At 35.8% G+C, this 19705-nt stretch overlaps 1 protein-coding gene across 5 annotated transcripts in view; it reads left to right on the plus strand.

Moving 5' to 3' along the window:
- The window catches only part of SHOC2 (SHOC2 leucine rich repeat scaffold protein), a 93797-nt gene that overhangs the window by 19672 nt on the left and 54420 nt on the right, over positions 1 to 19705 (plus strand). Inside the window, exon 2 of one of the 5 annotated variants that reach the window (XM_034931455.2) lies at positions 12383 to 12567. The exons of 3 other annotated variants lie outside the window; for them this stretch is intronic. The gene's annotated coding sequence lies outside the window, so the exon portion shown is untranslated. Of the gene's footprint in view, positions 1 to 2146; positions 2246 to 12382; positions 12568 to 19705 lie in introns of those variants that run through there. One more of the 5 variants, XM_055093373.3, reaches the window with a different exon arrangement.

A 19705-nucleotide genomic window follows, 5' to 3' on the forward strand; every position in this document is an offset into this window, starting at 1 on the left:
TACTGCCTTAAAAATTTTATTTTATTTATTTATTTTTTTGAGACTCGGTTTCACTGTGTCACCCAGGGTGGAGTGCAGTGGCACGATCATGGCTCACTGTAGCTCCTATCTCTTGGGTCAAGCCATCCTCTCACCTTAGCCTCCTGAATAGCTGGGACCGTAAGCACGTGCCACCATGCCTGGCTAATTTTTTTTTATTTATTATAGAAATAGGGTTTCCTTATGTTGCCCAGGCTGGTCTCGAACTTCTGGCCTCAACCAGTCCCCCTACCTTGGCTTCCAAAAGTTCTGGGATTACTTTTGAGTACATTGCTTTTGAGATGGAAAGCTAGGTGGTATCTCCACTTAACATGAGAATTGAGGTAAGATATCGAGTCATCCATATGATGTTAGATTGATGTTAGATTATGACGTATGTCAACTTTGATGTTAGATTATGACGTATGTCAACTTTAATATATGTAGAACTCAAGTTTCTAGACATCTAGTTTCCCCCTCAGTTCTCTGAATTATTTTTCTCCTAAGCAAGAGAAAAAGTAGTTTTAAAATAAGCATGTATCCTTACCAATGTTACTACTAAGGAATAATCAGTGCTAGTTTTTAAGAATTGGTGCACAGGCCAGAGATGGATGAGTCAGATTCTTTCCTCAATTGAGCTACATCATCACTTCCTAATGGTCAATTATGGAAATATTTTCCTACTATTAATGGAAAAGTGGACTTAAATGACTATGAAGTTAATCTCTAAGGTGCTGAATTAAAATTTATAGAATATATTCTTTTTAACATACTTTTCAGAAGATACCATTCTGTTGAAAATAATTGGCCTCTTGGTTATATGAATTATGCATTTAGACATAATGTATTATTGGAAGAAATTTCTCTTTTAAATAGCAGAATGATAAAAGTTATTAGTGCCATCTGTAGAATCAGGACTGAAATGATAGGAGAAAAATTTTTTTTTGAGATAGACATGTGGATTTTGTTGGCCACTCATTTTACTCAGTTTCCTAAGACTAGAAAGCAATGCTGCCTTTCCTAATCTTGTTTCATCAAAGTTTCTTGGGCTTTATGTGTCTAATTTTTACATTAATTGTGGTGTATGTTCTTCTATTTCTTCTTCTGTGCCTCTTTCAGAGATGCATAACTCTCACGTACCTTTATATTTCTCTTAGAAAAGAAATGAATCATATTAGGAAGAAGGCACATCTTTAGGGTTAGGTTCAAAAGTCAGCATATACATGAAAATAGTGTATATTAAAAATGTCCATTCAAAGTCCTCTAAATGTTCAAAGTATAATGTGATTTTGCATGTATCATGTATGTAAATTCAATTATTTATAGTTATACAATTTTATATAGAGGTTATATTAACAAATTATTCAGGTGCTGCTTAGGTATTGCAGCATGTTTATGAACATTTCAATTTACTGATTCTGTTTCTTGTCATCTTTATTTACTGTGATGATTTTATCAGTTCCTCTCTTAGTTATTTAATGGTTTTCTGTTGTCTTTAATTTAGATTTTTTCTTTAACAAATTGAGGAACTGTCACCATCCACTCAACCTGGCCACTTGGATAATTGGTATACGTTTTTTAGAATGTTTGGATATGTTGAAAAATGATTCACACACTCTTTCTATAGATTGACCACACACATTTGTCTTTCTTGAGGAAAGACAAAATAGTGGTATTTGTGGTGGTTTTTTTTTTTTTTTTGTGACAGGGTCTAGCTCTGTTGCCCAGGCTGGAGTGCAGTTAGCACAATCTCTACTCACTGCAACCTCCGTGTCCTGCGCTCAAGCAGTCCTTCCACCTCGGCCTCCCAAGTAGCTGAGACAACAGGTACATGCCACCATACCCAACTAATTTTTAAAATAGTTGGTATTTACATTATTTCTCTCTCCCCATCTCTCACTTTTTTTTTCTAAGTTGTGATAGGTGTGTAGTGATCTGTCATTGTGATTTTAATTTGCATTTTCCTATTGATTAATGATACTGAACATCTTATTTGAACATACTTGTTTTCTGTATCTCTTCTTCCGTGAAATGTCTGCTTGAGTCTTTGCCCATTTTCTGCTTGTATTATTTCTTTTATTAATGTTGAGTTTTTGTTTGTTTGTTTTGCATTTTCCTCTGTTGCCCAGGCTGGAGTGTAGTGGCGCGATCTTGGCTCACTGCAACCTCTGCCTCCCAGACTCAAGTGATTCTGGTGCCTCAGCCTCCCGGGTAGCTGGGATTACAGGTATGTGCCACCATGCCTGGCTAATTTTTGTATTTTTAGTAGAGACAGGGTTTCGCCATGTTGGCCAGGCCAGTCTCGAACTCTTGGCCTCAAGTGATCCACCTGCCTCAGCCTCCCAAAGTGAGGCATGAGCCACTGTGCCTGGCCTAATGTTGAGTTTTGAGAGTTCTTTTTATGTTTAAATGTAAGACTTTTGTCGAATACACGGTTTGCAAATATTTTCTACCAGTCTATATAACCTGTTTTTTTCATTCTCTTAACAGGATCATTTGTGGGGCAAAACTTTTTAATTTCGATGAAGTGCAGTGTATTGATTTTTTTCTTTTATGAAAAAAAATTTTTTTTTGCCTACAAATTACTAGTATTTGAAGACTTTCTTGTATGTTTTCTTCTCAGAATTTTATAGGTTTACATTTTACATTTAAAACCATGATTTTGAATTAACTTAAATTTTGGATTAGTTGAATTAATTTTATATACACTGTGAAATTTAGATTAAGGTAATTTTTTGTTTTTGTTTTAGCTTATGGATATCCAGTTGTTCAGCACCATCCAAAGAATTTTTCATTCTCTGTCAAGACAAAATTCATTCGTTTGTTTTGTACTTTGAAGGGTTCTTTACCCACGTGTGATTTTGATTCATCATACATTGGTCTTCTGGAAAATACTGGCTCTTTGAGTTACGCAGATTTTCTAAATGTTGACACATTTTATCATACAGTATTAAATAAAGACATTTGTTAATAATTCCACTGATTTCGTCAGGAAGGTCTTTAAATATTGGGTTGCTTTCAAGTTCATGGTGGTGAATGCATGCTTTCTAAAGTTCTAATTTTTATTTAGGGTCTAACTTTATCACTGGCAACAAATATTCTGTTATTTTGTTTTCGTTTTTGTTTTTGAGACAGGGTCTTGCTCTGTTGCCTAGACTGGAGTGTAGTGGCTCAGTCGTAGCTCACTACAGCCTCTAACTCCTGAGCTCAAGCAAGTCTCCCGCCTCAGCCCCACAAGGTGCTAGGATAGGCATGAGCCACTGTACCCAGCTCATTTGTTTTTGAATTAACAGGCTCATTTCCTTTATTTTCAAGAAAATGTCTGCCAAATACTAGAGACTGAAGAGCCGCACGTTCTCCTCAACTGGCTCAGGTTTTGATAATCCATACCAGGCTACCTCTCTGTAATAACATCCTCTTGGTCTACTCAGACTCTTTCATGTATATTTGAATTACTTTCTAGTGTCCTTCCATTTCAACCCAAAGTACTCACTTTATTTCTAATAGGGCAGGTCTGTTAGCAATGAATTCTTCTGGTAATGCTTTCATTTTACCTTCATTTTTGAAGGATAGTTTTTATGGATATAGAATTCTTGTTAGACAGTTTAAAAAAATTCTTTTAGAACTTTGAGTATGTCCTCCCACTGCCTTCTGGCCTCTATATTTTCTGATGAGAAATGAAATGTTAATACTTAGTATCTCTTGTACATGATGAGTCATGTCTCTTGTTGCCTTTGTTTTGAGTTTTTTCATCCTCAGTTTTCTAAGATGAAGAATTCTTTCTGTCTGTCAGCAGTTTGATAATCATCTGCCTTCATGTGGATTCTCTTTGAATTTATCTTCCTCGGAGTTTGTTAAGCTTCTTAAATGTATAGATTGATGCTTTTCTTCAGAATTGAGATGTTTTCAACCATTATTTCTTTTCCTTCTTTCCTTCTGGGACTCCCATTATGAGTATGTTAGTTCACTTCATGATATTCCACAGGTCTCTGAGGCTCCGTTTCTTTTTCTTTATTCTTTTTTTTTTTTTTTTCTGTTCCTCATACTGGATAATATAAATTGACCTATCTTCAACTTTGCTGATTCTTTCTTCTTCCTGCTCATATCTGCTGTTGAACCCTTCTAGTGAGTTTTGCATTTCCATGATTGCACTTTCAACTCCAGGTTATTTGGTTCTTTTAAAAACAACTTATATCTCTGTATTGATATTCCCTATTTGGTGAGACATTGTCCTTATACCTTCCTTTAGTTCTACAGGCATGTTTTCCTTTAGTTCATTGAACATTTTAAAAATAGCTAACTTACAGGAGATTTGATATTAAATTTTCATTTACAACTTTTACCTAAGTGAACATGGGCTATCACGACCTTCTGTGAGCCTGTGTCTTCAACTCCAGGGCGTGATCAATAATAAATGGCTGAGTTGTCCTGCTGGAACACTGAAACCTTGCTAACTCATAGAGAACAAAAAGTAGTCTCACTATGTTAAATATTAAGTGAGTAACTTGTGTTTGTCAAATTGAGAACCTATTTTCTTATATCTAAACAAGGAAGTTAATCTTGAGGCAGTAGGAATGGAATTAAGCATTCTGGTCACGGAAAGTCACATTGGCCTTCTATGGATCAGTTTTAACAGTCTGCATTCTCCTTTTCTTCTTGGCAACCCAGAATCTTTCAACCAACTCTTTTAGCACACTTCTTCCACATATTATCATTTCAGATCCTCTTTTGCCCCAACTTTGCCCCAAGTGGCTGTGGATTGGATTTGATCTCACCAGTCTCCTCTTTCTTGCTCGTCTCAAAGGAAGACCTGCCTATTATTTCCCTGCTTTTTTGTTATTACAGAAAAACTGAGAATGACAAAAACATACCTTGGAAAATTTATTATGAAATCTGAAATGTGACATGTTACAAAGTTCATAAACTCCTTGTTCCATAGTATATTGTTATCTCCATTCTTAGGATATTCTGTTGTGATACTATTTTCTGCTTTTTATTTTGAAGTTGTTACTTATCCAGGCCCTCTTACCATTTTACCATTATCCAGTGAAAATCTATGGATTCTACCTTTATGTGTGCTCCTTCTGCCCACAGTGGAAAATGAAGATAATCCAGATCACAAATGAAAAGTATGTATCTTTGAGCCAAAAAAAAAAAAAAAAGCTGACTTAGAAGTGTTTAATAAGTCCAATATCTGGATTTCCTCAGGGACAGTTTCTGTTATTTGCTTTTCTTCCTGTGTATGGTTCATATTTTCTTGTTTCTTTGCATATCTTATAATTTTTTGTTGAAAATTACATTTGGACATTTTAAATAATAAATGGTCTTTGAAATAATGTGGACATTCTAAATAATATAAAAATGTCCAAATAGTGGAGACTTAAAATAATTTGACAACTATGAAAATCACATTTTGCCCTCTCTTCAGGGTTTGTTGGAGTACTTGTAGTTGTTTCTTCATTTAATTTCTTTTGTGAATTAATTCTGCAAACTCTATTTGATGTGTGTGACTACCTCAGTAGATAATTCAGTCTCTAGTTGGTTAGCTTAGTTGTTGCTAATGACTGGACAAAGATTTCTTTACATGCCTGGAACCAGTAAACCTCCTAGTCTTTGCCAGAGGATTTTGTGTGTGTGTGTGTTGGGGCATGCCTTCAACACTCAGCTGGGTAGTTGGCAACTCTGCCTTGTCCTTATGTCCTGCTTGTGCAGAGCTTCAAAGCTTAGGCCCTTTTCAGGTCTTCCTTGAGCATGTACACAGCCTTAGGCATGTGTATGACCTTCTGGATTCCCAGTAATATGTCAGAGCTTTTCAAAGTCTGTTAGGGGTATTTCATTCTCAGCTTTTCCTTTTAAGATTTAAGTCTGTTGCTCCAACTGTTATTCACTGCCTCAAGTAGATATGGTATAAAACACTTTACTGTAATTTTTTTCAATGAATATCTCCCTGGGGAAAAGGCGTTTTGCATTGTGCAAGCTCTGAGTCAGGTCACATACGGTCAGCATTGCAAATAGGGTCTTCCTGGAAACAAGACCAGTCAAGTAATAATTTGGGGAGAATGAAGCTTTGAATGAGCTACAACTCTTGCTGCTTTTTAACGTAGCTTCTAGAGTGCACTGGGAATGTGAGCTGTCGTTTCTTCAAGACTACTGTGGATCTGGAGAGCAAGGGTTGGGACTAGGGCAAGTTAAAATAGAAAGCTCATCATTCTTAATGAGATTAAGCTTTTTAAAAATAAATGCAACTTGGATGCAAGCTTTTTATTAATTTTTAGAGTTCTGATAAAGTTGATTCTATTTTCCAGTTTTCTTTGTGCTTTTGTGGAAGAGACAATTTTTAGAGATGCTTACTCTGCTGTTTTCTGTGATGTCGCCTCCACTTGGGCTTTGCCATCCCACACTGACAGACCTCCATGTTTGACTCTTCCCTATCTCCGCCCCAACCCCACTCAGACTCTGACTCTCCATGCTAGGCTTACCCTGTGTGTGAATACCTTTTCACCTTGCTTGAAATCTTAACTGTTCATGTTGCGCAGCCTCCTCCTTAACCATCAAGCCTATTATGTAGAAATCTTCCTCACTCTCATAGACTCCAGTATCACACCCTGGTTCATCACTACCTGTGGATGTTCTTCTCACCCCCAATCAGGTTCTGATTCTCTGTGTTGAGCTATCTTCCTATGAGCATACCCACCCTATCCCAATTGGCCTCTTAAACATCTTGTGGGTTACCATCATATGTCAGTGTTCATCTCTTCCTGTTCTGACTGATACCGTACACAGAACTGCATCTTTGTGGGATTGTCCTTTTCATCCTACTCAGGCCCTGAGTAGGATTTTTTAATCAAATAAAAATCCCTTCAGTTTGAATAGTATAATCATGATATCACTCAGTGAAATCCTTGATATCTTATTATTGTAGTGGTAACTTCTGATGGGTATGGGAATGACAATTCTATACCATGCCTTCTTTATTTTTCATTTTAGTTTTACTGAGATAACAGATATTTTGAAGCTGATCATTTATATTTCTTAAAGAAGAAATTTATTCTAAAAAATTATGTCTAGATACATTAATTTGTTGTTTTATTCATGTAGTAACCATTTCTTGGGCATCTAGTATTGGCCAGGTTCTAGGCTCTGAATATACAGCTGCAAACCAAATAGTCAGAAGCCCCTGCTTTCACAGTTTTCACATTCATAGAGGAGAGGGAGATGATAGACAAAATAAATAAGTAAATATGTTTCATCAGGTAGTAAATGTTGTGAAGAAAAATAAAGCAGGGTAAAAAGAATAGGAAGACATTTCTCTTTTATATGTACATCAAGAATGAGATATTTGAGCAGGGAACAAACAATGTGGATATTTGAGAGAAAGGGCTGTATCTATGCAGATGGAATAGCTGGAACAAAGACTTCATGTGTGAGCATGTAGATCTGCATTCAAAGAAAAGCAAGATTAATATGAATGGAATGCAAGTACCTAGCGGGGAGAGTTGGAGAAAAGCTAGACAAGTGTAGGGGCTAGATCATGTGGAGTCTTAGAGGTTGGAGTAAGGGCTTGCCTTTTATTTTGAAAGATGGGATGGCATCAGATTTTTTAAGCAAGGGAGTGACTTCATCATATTTAAAAGTTAAATAGGAAGAGTGATGTTAGTAAAATGTCAGAATAGTAGTTTTCAGCATTTGTTTCTTCACAGAAGCATTTCGAATAACCACTCATAGACAAAAATACCTTCACAAGAGCTAAGGATTCCAAATGATAGATTGTAGCACCCGGGTGTAGCATAGATAAAACAAATGATGCATTGAAGAGGATAGGAACTACAGTTGCACATTAATTGTTTCACCCCTTCCCAAGCCTGTGCAGCACAGTATGGAGAAAGATGCCCTCCAAGTGGAGGAAGGAGAGTCAAGTGAGCCCCTAACTTTACTGTGAACCCCAGCACTAGAACCACCTCAGTGAACCCCAGTGCCAGGCTGGCACCCATGGACCCAGGCACCAGGCCAGATCCCACAGAACCAGTCTCCAGACCCATCCTTGCGGACCCAGTAACTGAGGCTAGCCTACTGGAGAAGTCAAGCAGCAAGCCTGCTCGTGGACTATGCCAGCCATGCTGTCCGGAATCTCTGGACAGGCTGACTGGTAAAGGGCTTCCTATGTTAAAGCTCCTCTGTAAAGACTGGAGAGGTGCCTACTTCTTCAAATATGCGGACACCAGTGCAAGTCCATAAGGATCTCAAATGATCAGGGAAACGTGACACCATCAAAGGAACAAAATAAAGTTTTAGCTATGATAATTTGTTGATAAATATATAATCTAAAAAGATATAAGTTGTGTCCTCAATAATGTAAACTTGGAGAGGGTGTGGAGAAGTTAAGAGTTTTTGTATGTGATTGAAATTAAATTTTTATCAGCTTAACAACAGACTATTATAACTACAAGATGTCTTATATACATTTCGTGGAGAAAAACCCCTGTAAATACACAAAAGATAAAGAGAAAGCAAATAAGTACCAAAAAAAAAAAAAAAAAAAATCAAATCGCAAAGGAAAACATTAAGAGAAGATGAAAGAAATAGAGGAGCTACAAGATAGTCAGAAAACAACAAAATGACAATGGTAAGACTTTATCCACAATTACTTTTAATGTAAATGGATTAAGTTCTCTAATCAAAAGGCAGAGTTTTTTAAAATATATTTTTTAAAAGATCCTACAGTATTATGCCTAAAAGAGATTCATTTTAGCATTAAGGACACACATAGGCTGAAAATGAAGAAATGGAAAAAGATATTTCACGCAAGTGGTAACCAGAAGAGAATGGGGTGGCTATATTTACGTAAGATAAAATAGACTTCAAGTCAAAAACTGTCGTAAGAGACAAAGTCATTATACAATGATAAAGAAGGCAGTTCATCCAGAAGATATAATAGTTGTAAATATATATACACTCAACATCAGAGCACCAAAATATTTTTTATAATGAGAAAGCCAAGATTCTAAAATCTTAACAGAAATGATAGGAACAATAGATAGTAATATAATAATAGGGACTTTTGTACCCCTGCTTTAGCAATAGATAGATTAGCCAGACAGAAAATCAATAAAGAAATAACAGACTTGAACAACATTTTAGGCCAAATGGACGTAACAGGCATATACAGAGCATTTCATTGAACAGTAGCAGAATATACACTCTTTTTAAGTGCACATTGAACATTCTTTAAGACACATTAGGTCATAAAACAAGTGTTAAGAAATTTGAGAAGATTGAAATTGTATCAAGTATTTTTTTGTAAGCATAAGAGTATGAAACTAGAAATCAATAACACCAGGAGGAAAACTGGAAAATTTACAAATATGTGGAAATTAACACATTCCTGAACAACCAGTGGATCAAAGAAAAAAGGGACATTTGAAAGGGTGTCTCGAGACAAAAGACAGTGGAAACACAACATAGCAAAACTTACGTGAAGCAGCAAAAGCAGTTTTAAGAGGGAATTTTATGGTGATAAATGCTTCCATTAAGGAAAAATGAAGATAATCAAATGAACAACCTTACTTTGTATCTCAAAGGACTAGAACAAGCTTGTCCAACCTGTGGGCCACATGCAGCCAGGGATGGCTTTGAATGTGACCCAATACAGACTTGTAAACTTCCTAAGTTTCTTAAAACATTATGAGAGATTTTTTGCATTTTTTTTTTTCCCCAGCTCATCAGCTGGCGTTAGTGTTAGTGTAATTTACATGTGGCCCAAGACAATCCTTCTTCCAGTGTGGTCCAAAGAAGCCAAAAGATTGGAAACCTTGTACTAGAATCCAAACCAGACGTAAAGTTGTTAGAAGGAAAGGAATAATAAAGATCAGAGCAGAAATAAATGAAATAGGGACTAGAACAACTGTAGAAGAGATAATGAAACTAAGAGTTGGTTTTGTGAAAAGAAACTGAACTGACAAATCTTTAGCTAGACTATGCAAAAAAAGGACTCAATTAAAATTACAAATGAAAGAGAAGCCATTACAGCTGATACAACAGAAATACAAATGAGATAATAAGAGACTACAATGAATAACTATACACAAACAGATGGATAGCCTAGAAGAAATGGAAATTTTTTTCTAGAAGCATAGAGTCTACCGATCATGAAGAAAGAGAAAATCCAATCACACCCAATGACTGTAAGGAGACTGAATCGGTAATCAAGAACCTCCCAAAAAAGAAAAGCTTTGGACCTGAAGGCTCCACTGGTGAATTCCAACAAACCTTTAAAGAAGACATAGCACAAGTCCTAAAACTCTTCCAAAACCTTAGAGGAGGGAATACTTCCAAACTCATTTTACAAGTCTGGTGTTGCTGTGATACCAAAGCCAAACAAGGACACTAAAAGAAAAAAAAAAATACAGGTCAGTATCTCTGATTAACGTAGACGCAGAAATCCTCAACAAAATACTACTAAACTGAATTCAGCAACACATTAAAAGGTTCACACACAGTGAGCAAGTGGGATTTATCCCAGGGATGCAAGGATGGTTCAGCATATGCAAGAACCAATAAATGATACACCACATTAACAGAATGAAGGACAGAAATTGTGTGATCTCTCAACAGATACAGAAAAAACATTTGACAAGATTATCACTTTGTGATAAAAACTCAACAAATTAGGGATAGAAGGTACGTATCTCAACACCGTAAAGATTATATAAGCCCTCAGGTAGCTGGAAGCTTGTCCTCTTAAGATCAGGAAGAAGACAAGGATTTCTTCTCTCATCACTTCTAGTTTATAAAGTACTGTACATCTGAATCAAAGCAGTTAGACCTGAAAAAGAGATAAAAGACGTGGAAATCAATAAGGAAAAAGTAAAATTGTCTTTCTGTAGATAACATGATCTTATATGTAGGAAACCCTAAGGACTCCGCCAAAAATGTTAGAATTAATAAATGAATTCAGTAAAGTTGCAAAATATAAAATTAGCATACAAAAACCAGTTGTGTTTCCATAAACTAACAATGAATAAGAAGTTAAGAAAACAATCCCCTGTACAGTAGCATAAAAATAAAAAGGAATGAATTTAACAAAGGAGGTGAGTGATCTACACAGAAATCGATAAAACATTGATGAAAGAAATTGAAGAAGACACATAAATGGAAAGATATCCTGTTTTTGAATTTGAAGAATTAATATTATTAAAATGTCCATACTACCCAAAGCAATCTATGTATTTGATACAACAGCTATCAAAATTCCAATGATATTTTACACAGAAATAGGAAAAGCAGTCCTAAAATTTGTATGTAACCACAAAAGACTCCAAGCAGCCATAGCAAGAACAATTCTGGAAGCATCATACTACCCGATGCCTCCATAATTGTTCAAAATATACTACAAACCTAGTAATCCAAACAGTGTGGTACTGGCATAAAACCAGAGATAAAGACCAGTAGAACAGAACAGAAAGCTTATACCGTGTGTACAATCAGTTGATCTTTAACAAAGATGTTAAGAACACAGAATGGAGAAGTGATAGTTTCTTCAATAAATGGTGTTGGAAAAACTGAATATCCATATGCAGAAGCATGAGCATAAAAATTTCATTCCTGTACTATATATAAAAACATGAAAATAATTACACCATATACAAAAATCAACTCAAAATAGATTAAAGACTTAAAGAGCGAAAACTGTAAAATTACTAGAAGAAAACAAAGGGAAAAGTTTCTTGAAATTGGTTGGGGCAATGATTTTTTGGATATGACCCCAAAAGCATAAGGAATAAAAGCGAAAATAGAGAAATGGTATTGCATCAACTGAATAAGCTTCGGCACAGCAAAGGAAATGATCAACAGAGTGAACAATAATTGACAGAATAGGAGAAAATATTTGCAAACCATACATTTAATAAAGGCTTAATATCCAAAATATATTTAAGAACTCAATGATACAAAAACAACCCAAGTTTTTAAGATGAACAAAGGACTTGCATTGATGGTCTTCAAAAGACAACATACAGTGTACATCAGGTATGTGAAAAAATGCTCAACGTCATTAATCATCAGGGAAATGCAAATAAAAACCACAATGAGATGTCACCTCATACCTGTTAGATGTCACCTCATACCTATTATCCAAAAGACGATAATAAGACTGTAAGTGTTGGCGGGGATATAGAGAGAATAGAACTCTTTTACACTGTTGTAAATTGGTACAGCCATGTACTGAAAAATAGTATGGAGTTTCATAAAAAAAAAGAGAACTACCATATATGATCCATCAATCTCATTTCTTTGACTTCTTGGTACATATCTAGAGGAAATGAAATTATTATATTGTGAAATGTCTACGTTCCCATGTTCATTGCAGCATTGTTTACAATAACCAAGATATGAAATCAACCTATGTCTTCATTGATGGAAGAATACACACAGAAAATGTGACGTTCAGCCTTCAAATCTAGGAAATCCTGATATTGGTGACATGATCTGATCTTGGCCCACTGCAACCTCTGCCTCCCAGGTTCAAGCTATCCTCCCACCTCAGCCTCCCAGGTAACTAGGATTATAGCCATGTCTGGCCAATTTTTCTGTATTTTTGGTAGAGGTGGGATTTCACCATGTTGGCCAAGCTGGTCTTGAACTCCTGACCTCAAGTGATCTGCCTGCCTCAGGCTCTTAAATTACTGGGATTACAGGTGTGAACCACCACACCTGGCCTAATAATGTCTTTTCAATTGATTAAAACTTACAGGCACAGGGCTGTTTTTATTTTTGATTTAGGACAGACTTAAGAGGTCATCTGTAGATTGTTAGAGACAATGAAACTACTAGTTTCTCTTAAATATTGCCCTCTTTCACACTAGTTAACCTTAATTTTTTGCCTTTTTACGTTTTGTTTTTTTCAGCTTTTAATAAAGCAGTAATTTAAGTGATTTTTTCCCAGTTAAATTTTTAAAATATAGTCTTCACTTTTAGATAAATTTTAGGTTCATAGCAAAATTGAGTTGGAAGTACAGAGTTCCCGTATATTCCCTTTTCCACCCTACAAGCGAAGTCTTCCCTGCCACCACCATCTTGCATCAGAGTAAGCACATTCATTATTATTGATGAACTTGCATTAACATATTATCACAGAAAGTGCATAGTTTACATTAGGGTTTTTACTGTTGTAGGTTCAATGGATTTTGACAAATGTGTAATGACATATAACTATCACTATAGTATCATAGGGAATTGCTTTACTGCCCTGAAAATTCCTGTGTTCCACCTATTCATCCCTCACTCCCCCAACCCCTAGCAATAACTGATTTTTTTTTTTTTAAGTTTACTTTAAGTTCCAGGATACATGTGCAGAATGTGCAGGTTTGTTACATGGGTATACATGTGCCATCATGGTTTGCTGCATCGATCAACCTGTCGTCTAGGTTTTGAGCCCTGGCTGCATTAGGTATTTGTCTTAATGCCCTCCCTCCCCTTGTCCCGCACCTCGCAAAAGGCCCTGGTGTGTGTTGTTCCTCTCCCTGTGTCCATGGGTTCTCATTGTTCAATTCCCACTTATGAGTGAGAACATGCAATGTTTGGTTTTTTGTGCCTGTGTTAGTTTGTTGAAGATGATGGCTTCCAGCTTCATCCATGTTCCTGCAAAGGACATGAGCTCATTCTTTTTTTGTGACTGCATAGTATTCCATGATATATATGTACCACATTTGTTTACCCAATTTGTCATTGATGGGCATTTGGGTTGGTTCCATGTCTTTGCTATTGTAAATAGTGCTGCAGTAAACATATGTGTGCATGTGTCTTTATATTAGAATGATTTATACTCCTTTGGCTATATACCCAGTAATGGGATTGCTGGGTCAAATGGTATTTCTGGTTCTAGATCCTTGAGGAATCGCCACACTGTCTTCCCCAATGGTTGAACTAATTTACATTCCCACCAGCAGTTTAAATGTGTTCCTGTTTCTCCACAGCCTGGCCAGAGTCTGTTGTTTCCTTACTTTTTAATAATCACCATTCTGACTGGCGTGAGATGGTGTCTCATTGTAGTTTTGATTTGCATTTCTCTAATGATCAGAATCACTGATCTTTTTATTCTCTCCCTGGTTTTATCTTTGCCAGAAAGTCTCATAGTTGGATTCATACAGTATGTAGCCTCTGCAGATTGGCTTCTTTCATTTAGAAATGTGCATTTAAAATTCTTTTGTGTCTTTTTGTGGCTTGATAGCTCAATTCATTTTAGCGCTGATTAATATTGTATTTTATGATGTACCACAGTTTATTCATTCACCCATTGAAAGACATCTTGGTTGCCTCTAAGTTTGGGCAATTATAAAGCTGCCATAAACATCTGTGTACAAGTTTTTCTGTGAACATAGTTTTCATCTCATTGGGTAATACCAAGGAGCACAATTGATGGATTGTATAACTTGTGCGTAGTTACAGTAAATCTTTGAGAGAGAGATATATATACACACACACACACACGTGTATATATATATATTTTGATAGGTTTGATGTGTATATATATTTAAACCTACCATCTTATGCCACATATTTGGTGGATTGGAGGGAATAGAAAAGGAAATATACTTGAAAAATGGATATCTGGTGATACCTCTTCTATAGTATAAAAAGGAAAATTTTTAATTATATATAATTATTACTTTTTAATATATTTAACCTAAGTGAAGTCATCTATCTTGGTTTATTTTATTTTCTAATTTGGCTTGTCTATAAGCACTGATTTAGTTTTTGTTGACCAAAAATTTGTTGAAAAATTACATTTTTATTCTAAATAATTTGTATTCAGGAAAAGCTACTGTTTGCCTCTTTTTAAGCAAAAAAAAGTCCATTGTTTTTGTGTATAATTTATTAAGGTTTATATTCCAATTTAGTGTTCACAGTATATACTAAGTTAAAATATTTACTTATATTAATATTAAATATTACAAATTTAATTTCTTTTTTACTAAAAGATATTGTCCTAGAATAGAAATTGAAATATTTGAATTAATTACATGTTTTATTTTCTGATTATACATTTTTTAACATGAGAGAGGCAGCTTGGTTAGGGTGGCAGGAGTATATTGACTATGGAATCAGAAGACTTGGTCATCTAGAATCATCTCATTCACTACCTAGTTATATGATAAATGTTTATGTTAGCATCAAAATAAAGGGGTAGTATCAGCTAGCTTTTTGCAGCAGATTCTCAAGTCACTTTGAAATTAAAAGTGCCTTTGAAATTAAAGTTTAAATGTTTTGTTATTTTAATATAGGTCTTAATCAACTACTATAAAACAGGAACTGATAAAGATGCTAACAGTATATTTGTGAACAAGACAGACCAGGTCCCTTATCTTATGGAAGGAAGTCTTACAGAGCTTACATTCTTGCAGGGAAATGGGATGTATCATAAGCAAATAAACATAAAAGAGTAAAGTAATTTCATATACTAATAAATGTTATGAAGAAAATAAAACAGGATAGATGGTCAGAGAAGGCTTTATTTAAGGGGTGAAGCTTGAGGTGAGTCCTAAATATTAATAAAAGAGTCAGCCATGCGAAGACTGGGGAAGAACATTCCAGGCAGAGGAAACACAGACAAGGGCTTGAGGTAGGAAAGAAATTGATGTTTTCAAGGAACAGTAAGAGCAGTGTTACTGGGGAATAGTAAGCCAGTGAGAGATTGGTAAGAGATAAGGTTGAAGAGACAGTCAGGGAAACCTTTTCCTAAAATATGTTAATTTTGAGATTTAATGGGGCAACTCTAAGATGTCTTTTCTTTACCTAATATTTGAAAAATTAGCCATTTCTAGTCCTCTGTAACATTTTGTGCTGCATACAGCGGAAAGCCATTAGAGAATTTGAGCAGGAGAGTAATATGAACTATTTGTTCAGTTTTTGGAGAATGGATTTAAAGTATGTGGGAATCAGCAGGCCAAGGTAGGAGACAAGGTAGTTCAAGAGAGAGATGATGAGAGCTTGGAGTACGGTGAAGGCAATGAATGTGGAGAGTAGATGATTTGTGATTCATTTTGACTAAAGTCCACCATGTTTGCCAAAGGTTTGGATATGGGAAATTAAGGAAGGAGGAATAGGAATAACTCTTAAGTTTCTTGCTTAACTGAATGTTGTCTTTTACTGAAATGGAGCAGTTTGGGATAAAGATCTGATTTTGGAAGGAAATCAAGTTTGATGCAAATGAGGTAGGTTTTTAGTGAGATTGGGAGGAAAATCTATTGATTATCTCAGTTCAGTTTAAAAGACATTTATTGAGGTCTCTGTATGCAGAGTTTTGTGTAGACTCATTAACTGCTGACTTAATAAATTCATACTTGCAATATCACGTGTGGGACATCTGTTAACCTGTAGTGTGAAAGGGAACTTCAGGGGGAAAATAGAATCTTTTAACCAAGAAATACATAATGTGACTTTGTGTCATTGCTCTGTTTTCTATAATTTTTGTTTCAACCAAAATATTATAATTTCTTTTTTACTAAATTACATTGTCCTAGAGTAGAAATTGAAATATGAGACTTAATTACATGTTTTATTTTCTGATATTACAATGTTCATTCAACACTGAACAAAGTTCCTGTTCTCGTTGAAGAGTTAGGAGGAAGGAAGGGTATAAAGACATAAGGAACAATTAAGCAAATAAAGTAATTTTAGATAATTTAAAGGTCATTGTCATCAAAATTGGAAGATATGACAGAGTTGTAAGTGATGGAAACTTATTAAATATATGCTTTTTAAGTACATGGGTCACACAACCCAAATATATGGCTATGTATGGGTAGCACATGCACCAACATATGTAGAGAATTATAGACTTTGCAGAGTCACCTGTAATAGCTTCCTCTGGTATCTGCATGTGCCTAATTGCCTGAAATGACTCCTGTGGATCCAACAGGTTTTTTACATTTCATGTCTTTTTTTTTTTGAGACGGAGTTTCGCTCTTGTCACCCAGGCTGGAGTGCAGTGGCGCTCACTGCACTCTGCCTGGAGTGGCTGCAGTCTCGGCTCACTGCAACCTCCGCCTCCCGGGTTCAAGTGATTCTCCTGCTCAGTCTCCCAAGTAGCTGGGATTACAGGTGCGCGCCAGCACACCTGGGTAATTTTTTTTGGTATTATTAGTAGAGACTGGGTTTCACCACGTTGGCCAAGCTGGTCTCAAACTCCTGACTACATTTCATACCTTAAGACCACTCTGCTTCTTTGGATATAGCCGCTTGCAATTCTGCTGCTTTGCCTAATGTCCTGTGATACTTTGCTGCTTTTTAAAAAACCTTTGTTTTTCACAGCAGTGCTCCTTGTCCTAAAATATGTTGAAATTGTGGAATAAAAAGTTTAAGACTTTTCCAGTTTGAAAACTCTTCTGACATGTTAAAAAATGATAGTCTTGTATAAAATGAATGTTTTAAATCTTACATTTATCTTGATCTGCTTGGGTTTAGATTGTCTGCCTCCGTTACCTTATATAATCATTATGTATTTCATGTTTATGAGAAATAAAAGAAAAAATAAATGATTGGGCCCTAGGAAAAATCCTTTTTTTTTTTAAATAACGAAGTATTCCGTTTAATGTTCCTTTTAATATATTGCCAGTGAAATATCTCGTAAGTAGCTTCTTCTTGTAAGAAAATTAGATATATTTGTAGCCTCTTTAATTGAAAGAAAAGGTTTTAGCTGACTTGCAGAATTAGACATCAGGGTACCTTTTCTGGTGAACCTGGAGCTTTGTTCAGAGATCAAGAAAACAAGCTCTTTATTGGGCATTTGCCCTAAGGCAACATTAACTTAATAGATATTTTCTTCCTGTAATTTGCTGATCTTTGTATTTAAGTTTGGAAATAGCAGTATTCATAAATGGGTACCTTTGGTTGTAGTATTGTTCCGTGCTTTCATACCATTTAAATGGTTCATCAAGATAAAATATGTTATTGTAGTCAGCAAGATTGGTTAGAATAGTGCCCTGAATATCAGTAGCTCTGTATTCTAGTTTCAGCAACTCAGTGACTCCAATATGTGCTTGAGTAAATCAGCTCATTTCTTTACTTCTCAAATTCTTAGGACTGTTGTGATTGAAAGCTTATTGCTTTGTTTTGCCATAATTTACTATCTTTTTAGCTTTTTAATGCTCGTCTGTTATACCGACTCTTTGACTTAATTGAACATAGTTTTTTACCTGGTGTGTATAATGCCGCATGTATATGTTTGTGGATAAATGTAAATTCTCCTGCAGGAAGAACATCAGATTCTTAATCATTAAGATACCCACCCCCAGCCCACAATTTCCAACTCACTCTTCCAGTTTCTTGATCACTCCCTTTTCCTCTAATTATCTAAGAAACTAATGGCTTATTAGGTTCACTTTTTTCTCCTTACCAGCCCAAACTGTACTGTCTGGTCCCTTATTTTTCTGCCACACTTGCCCTGTGAATCCCCTCAACTTTAAATTAATTTAGGAATACAATTTAGATTGCCAAATACAGTTTTGGAGATTGATGCCACTACAAATTAATGATATCAAAATTTATCAGACTCAGCAATTTTATTTATCTCTGGTCTATGTCCTCATACATTCCTTTTACTTCTTTCATCAACCCCTTAGCAAACTTTGCCTTTCATGTTCTCAACAGATTAATTTGCTTCTGTTTCACCAAACAAATATGATTCTGTATGTAACTGGAGATGATAATCCCACTTAACTCTCTTATTCCTCCTCCCTTCAAACAAACTTGTCTGTAGCTGAATCCATTCTCATTTTTTAATTGAAAGGAAAAAAGATCCATCTTCTCTAAGGCTAAGTTTTCTGCCAGTATGCTACATATATTTGACTACTCCTTCCTTCTAAAATTTAAATAGATGAACTGGCTGCTGCTTTGACAATACCCTTTCCTAGTTTATGTGTACCTCTGTTTCTCTTTGAGGCCTTTGTCTTCCATCCATTTCTTTCTTCTTTTTTTTTTTTTTTTTTTTTTTAAGACGGTGTCTTGCTCTGTTGCCAGGCTGGAGTGCAGTGGTGTGATCTTGGCTCACTGCAACCTCTGTCTCCCAATTCAAGCGATTCTTCTGCCTCAGCCTCCCGAGTAGCTGGGACTACAGGTGTGCACCACCACGCCCAGCTAATTTTTGTATTTTTAATAGAGACGGGGTTTCACCATGTTGGCCAGGATGGTCTCAATCTCCTGACCTCCTGATCCGTCCGCCTCAGCCTCCCAAGATGCTAGGATTACAGGCGTGAGCCACTGCACTTGGCCCATCCATCCATTTCTAAATAATTATCTTCCCCAGAGTACCAGTATCATCTTCTACATGCGTTTTGTGGATAGTCTCATCTGAAACCTTTGCTGTTGACACCAAAGCTGTATCTTTATTTCTAGCCCAGACCTCCCTCCTTTATTCTAAAATCACATTTTCAAGTGTGGACTAGACTAGAATCTAAGTATAAATTTGTTCAAAATTTTACTAATTTTCTTCTTTTTGTTGTTCCCTGTCTTGAATAATCATGCTGCCTCCACCTGATTTAAGCCGGCTACTCAGACATTACCCTGAATCCCTTCCTTCTCCCTACTCCTGTTCATCCCCAACTGCTTTCTGTCTCTAGAATTATTCCTATATTTTCCTAGTACCTTTGTAGTTTAAACCAGTTGTTCTCAAGTACATCAGACCTAATATCCC

The sequence above is a fragment of the Pan paniscus genome, chromosome 8 (genome assembly GCF_029289425.2).
Source record: "Pan paniscus chromosome 8, NHGRI_mPanPan1-v2.0_pri, whole genome shotgun sequence".
In the NCBI taxonomy this organism is placed as follows: domain Eukaryota; kingdom Metazoa; phylum Chordata; class Mammalia; order Primates; family Hominidae; genus Pan; species Pan paniscus.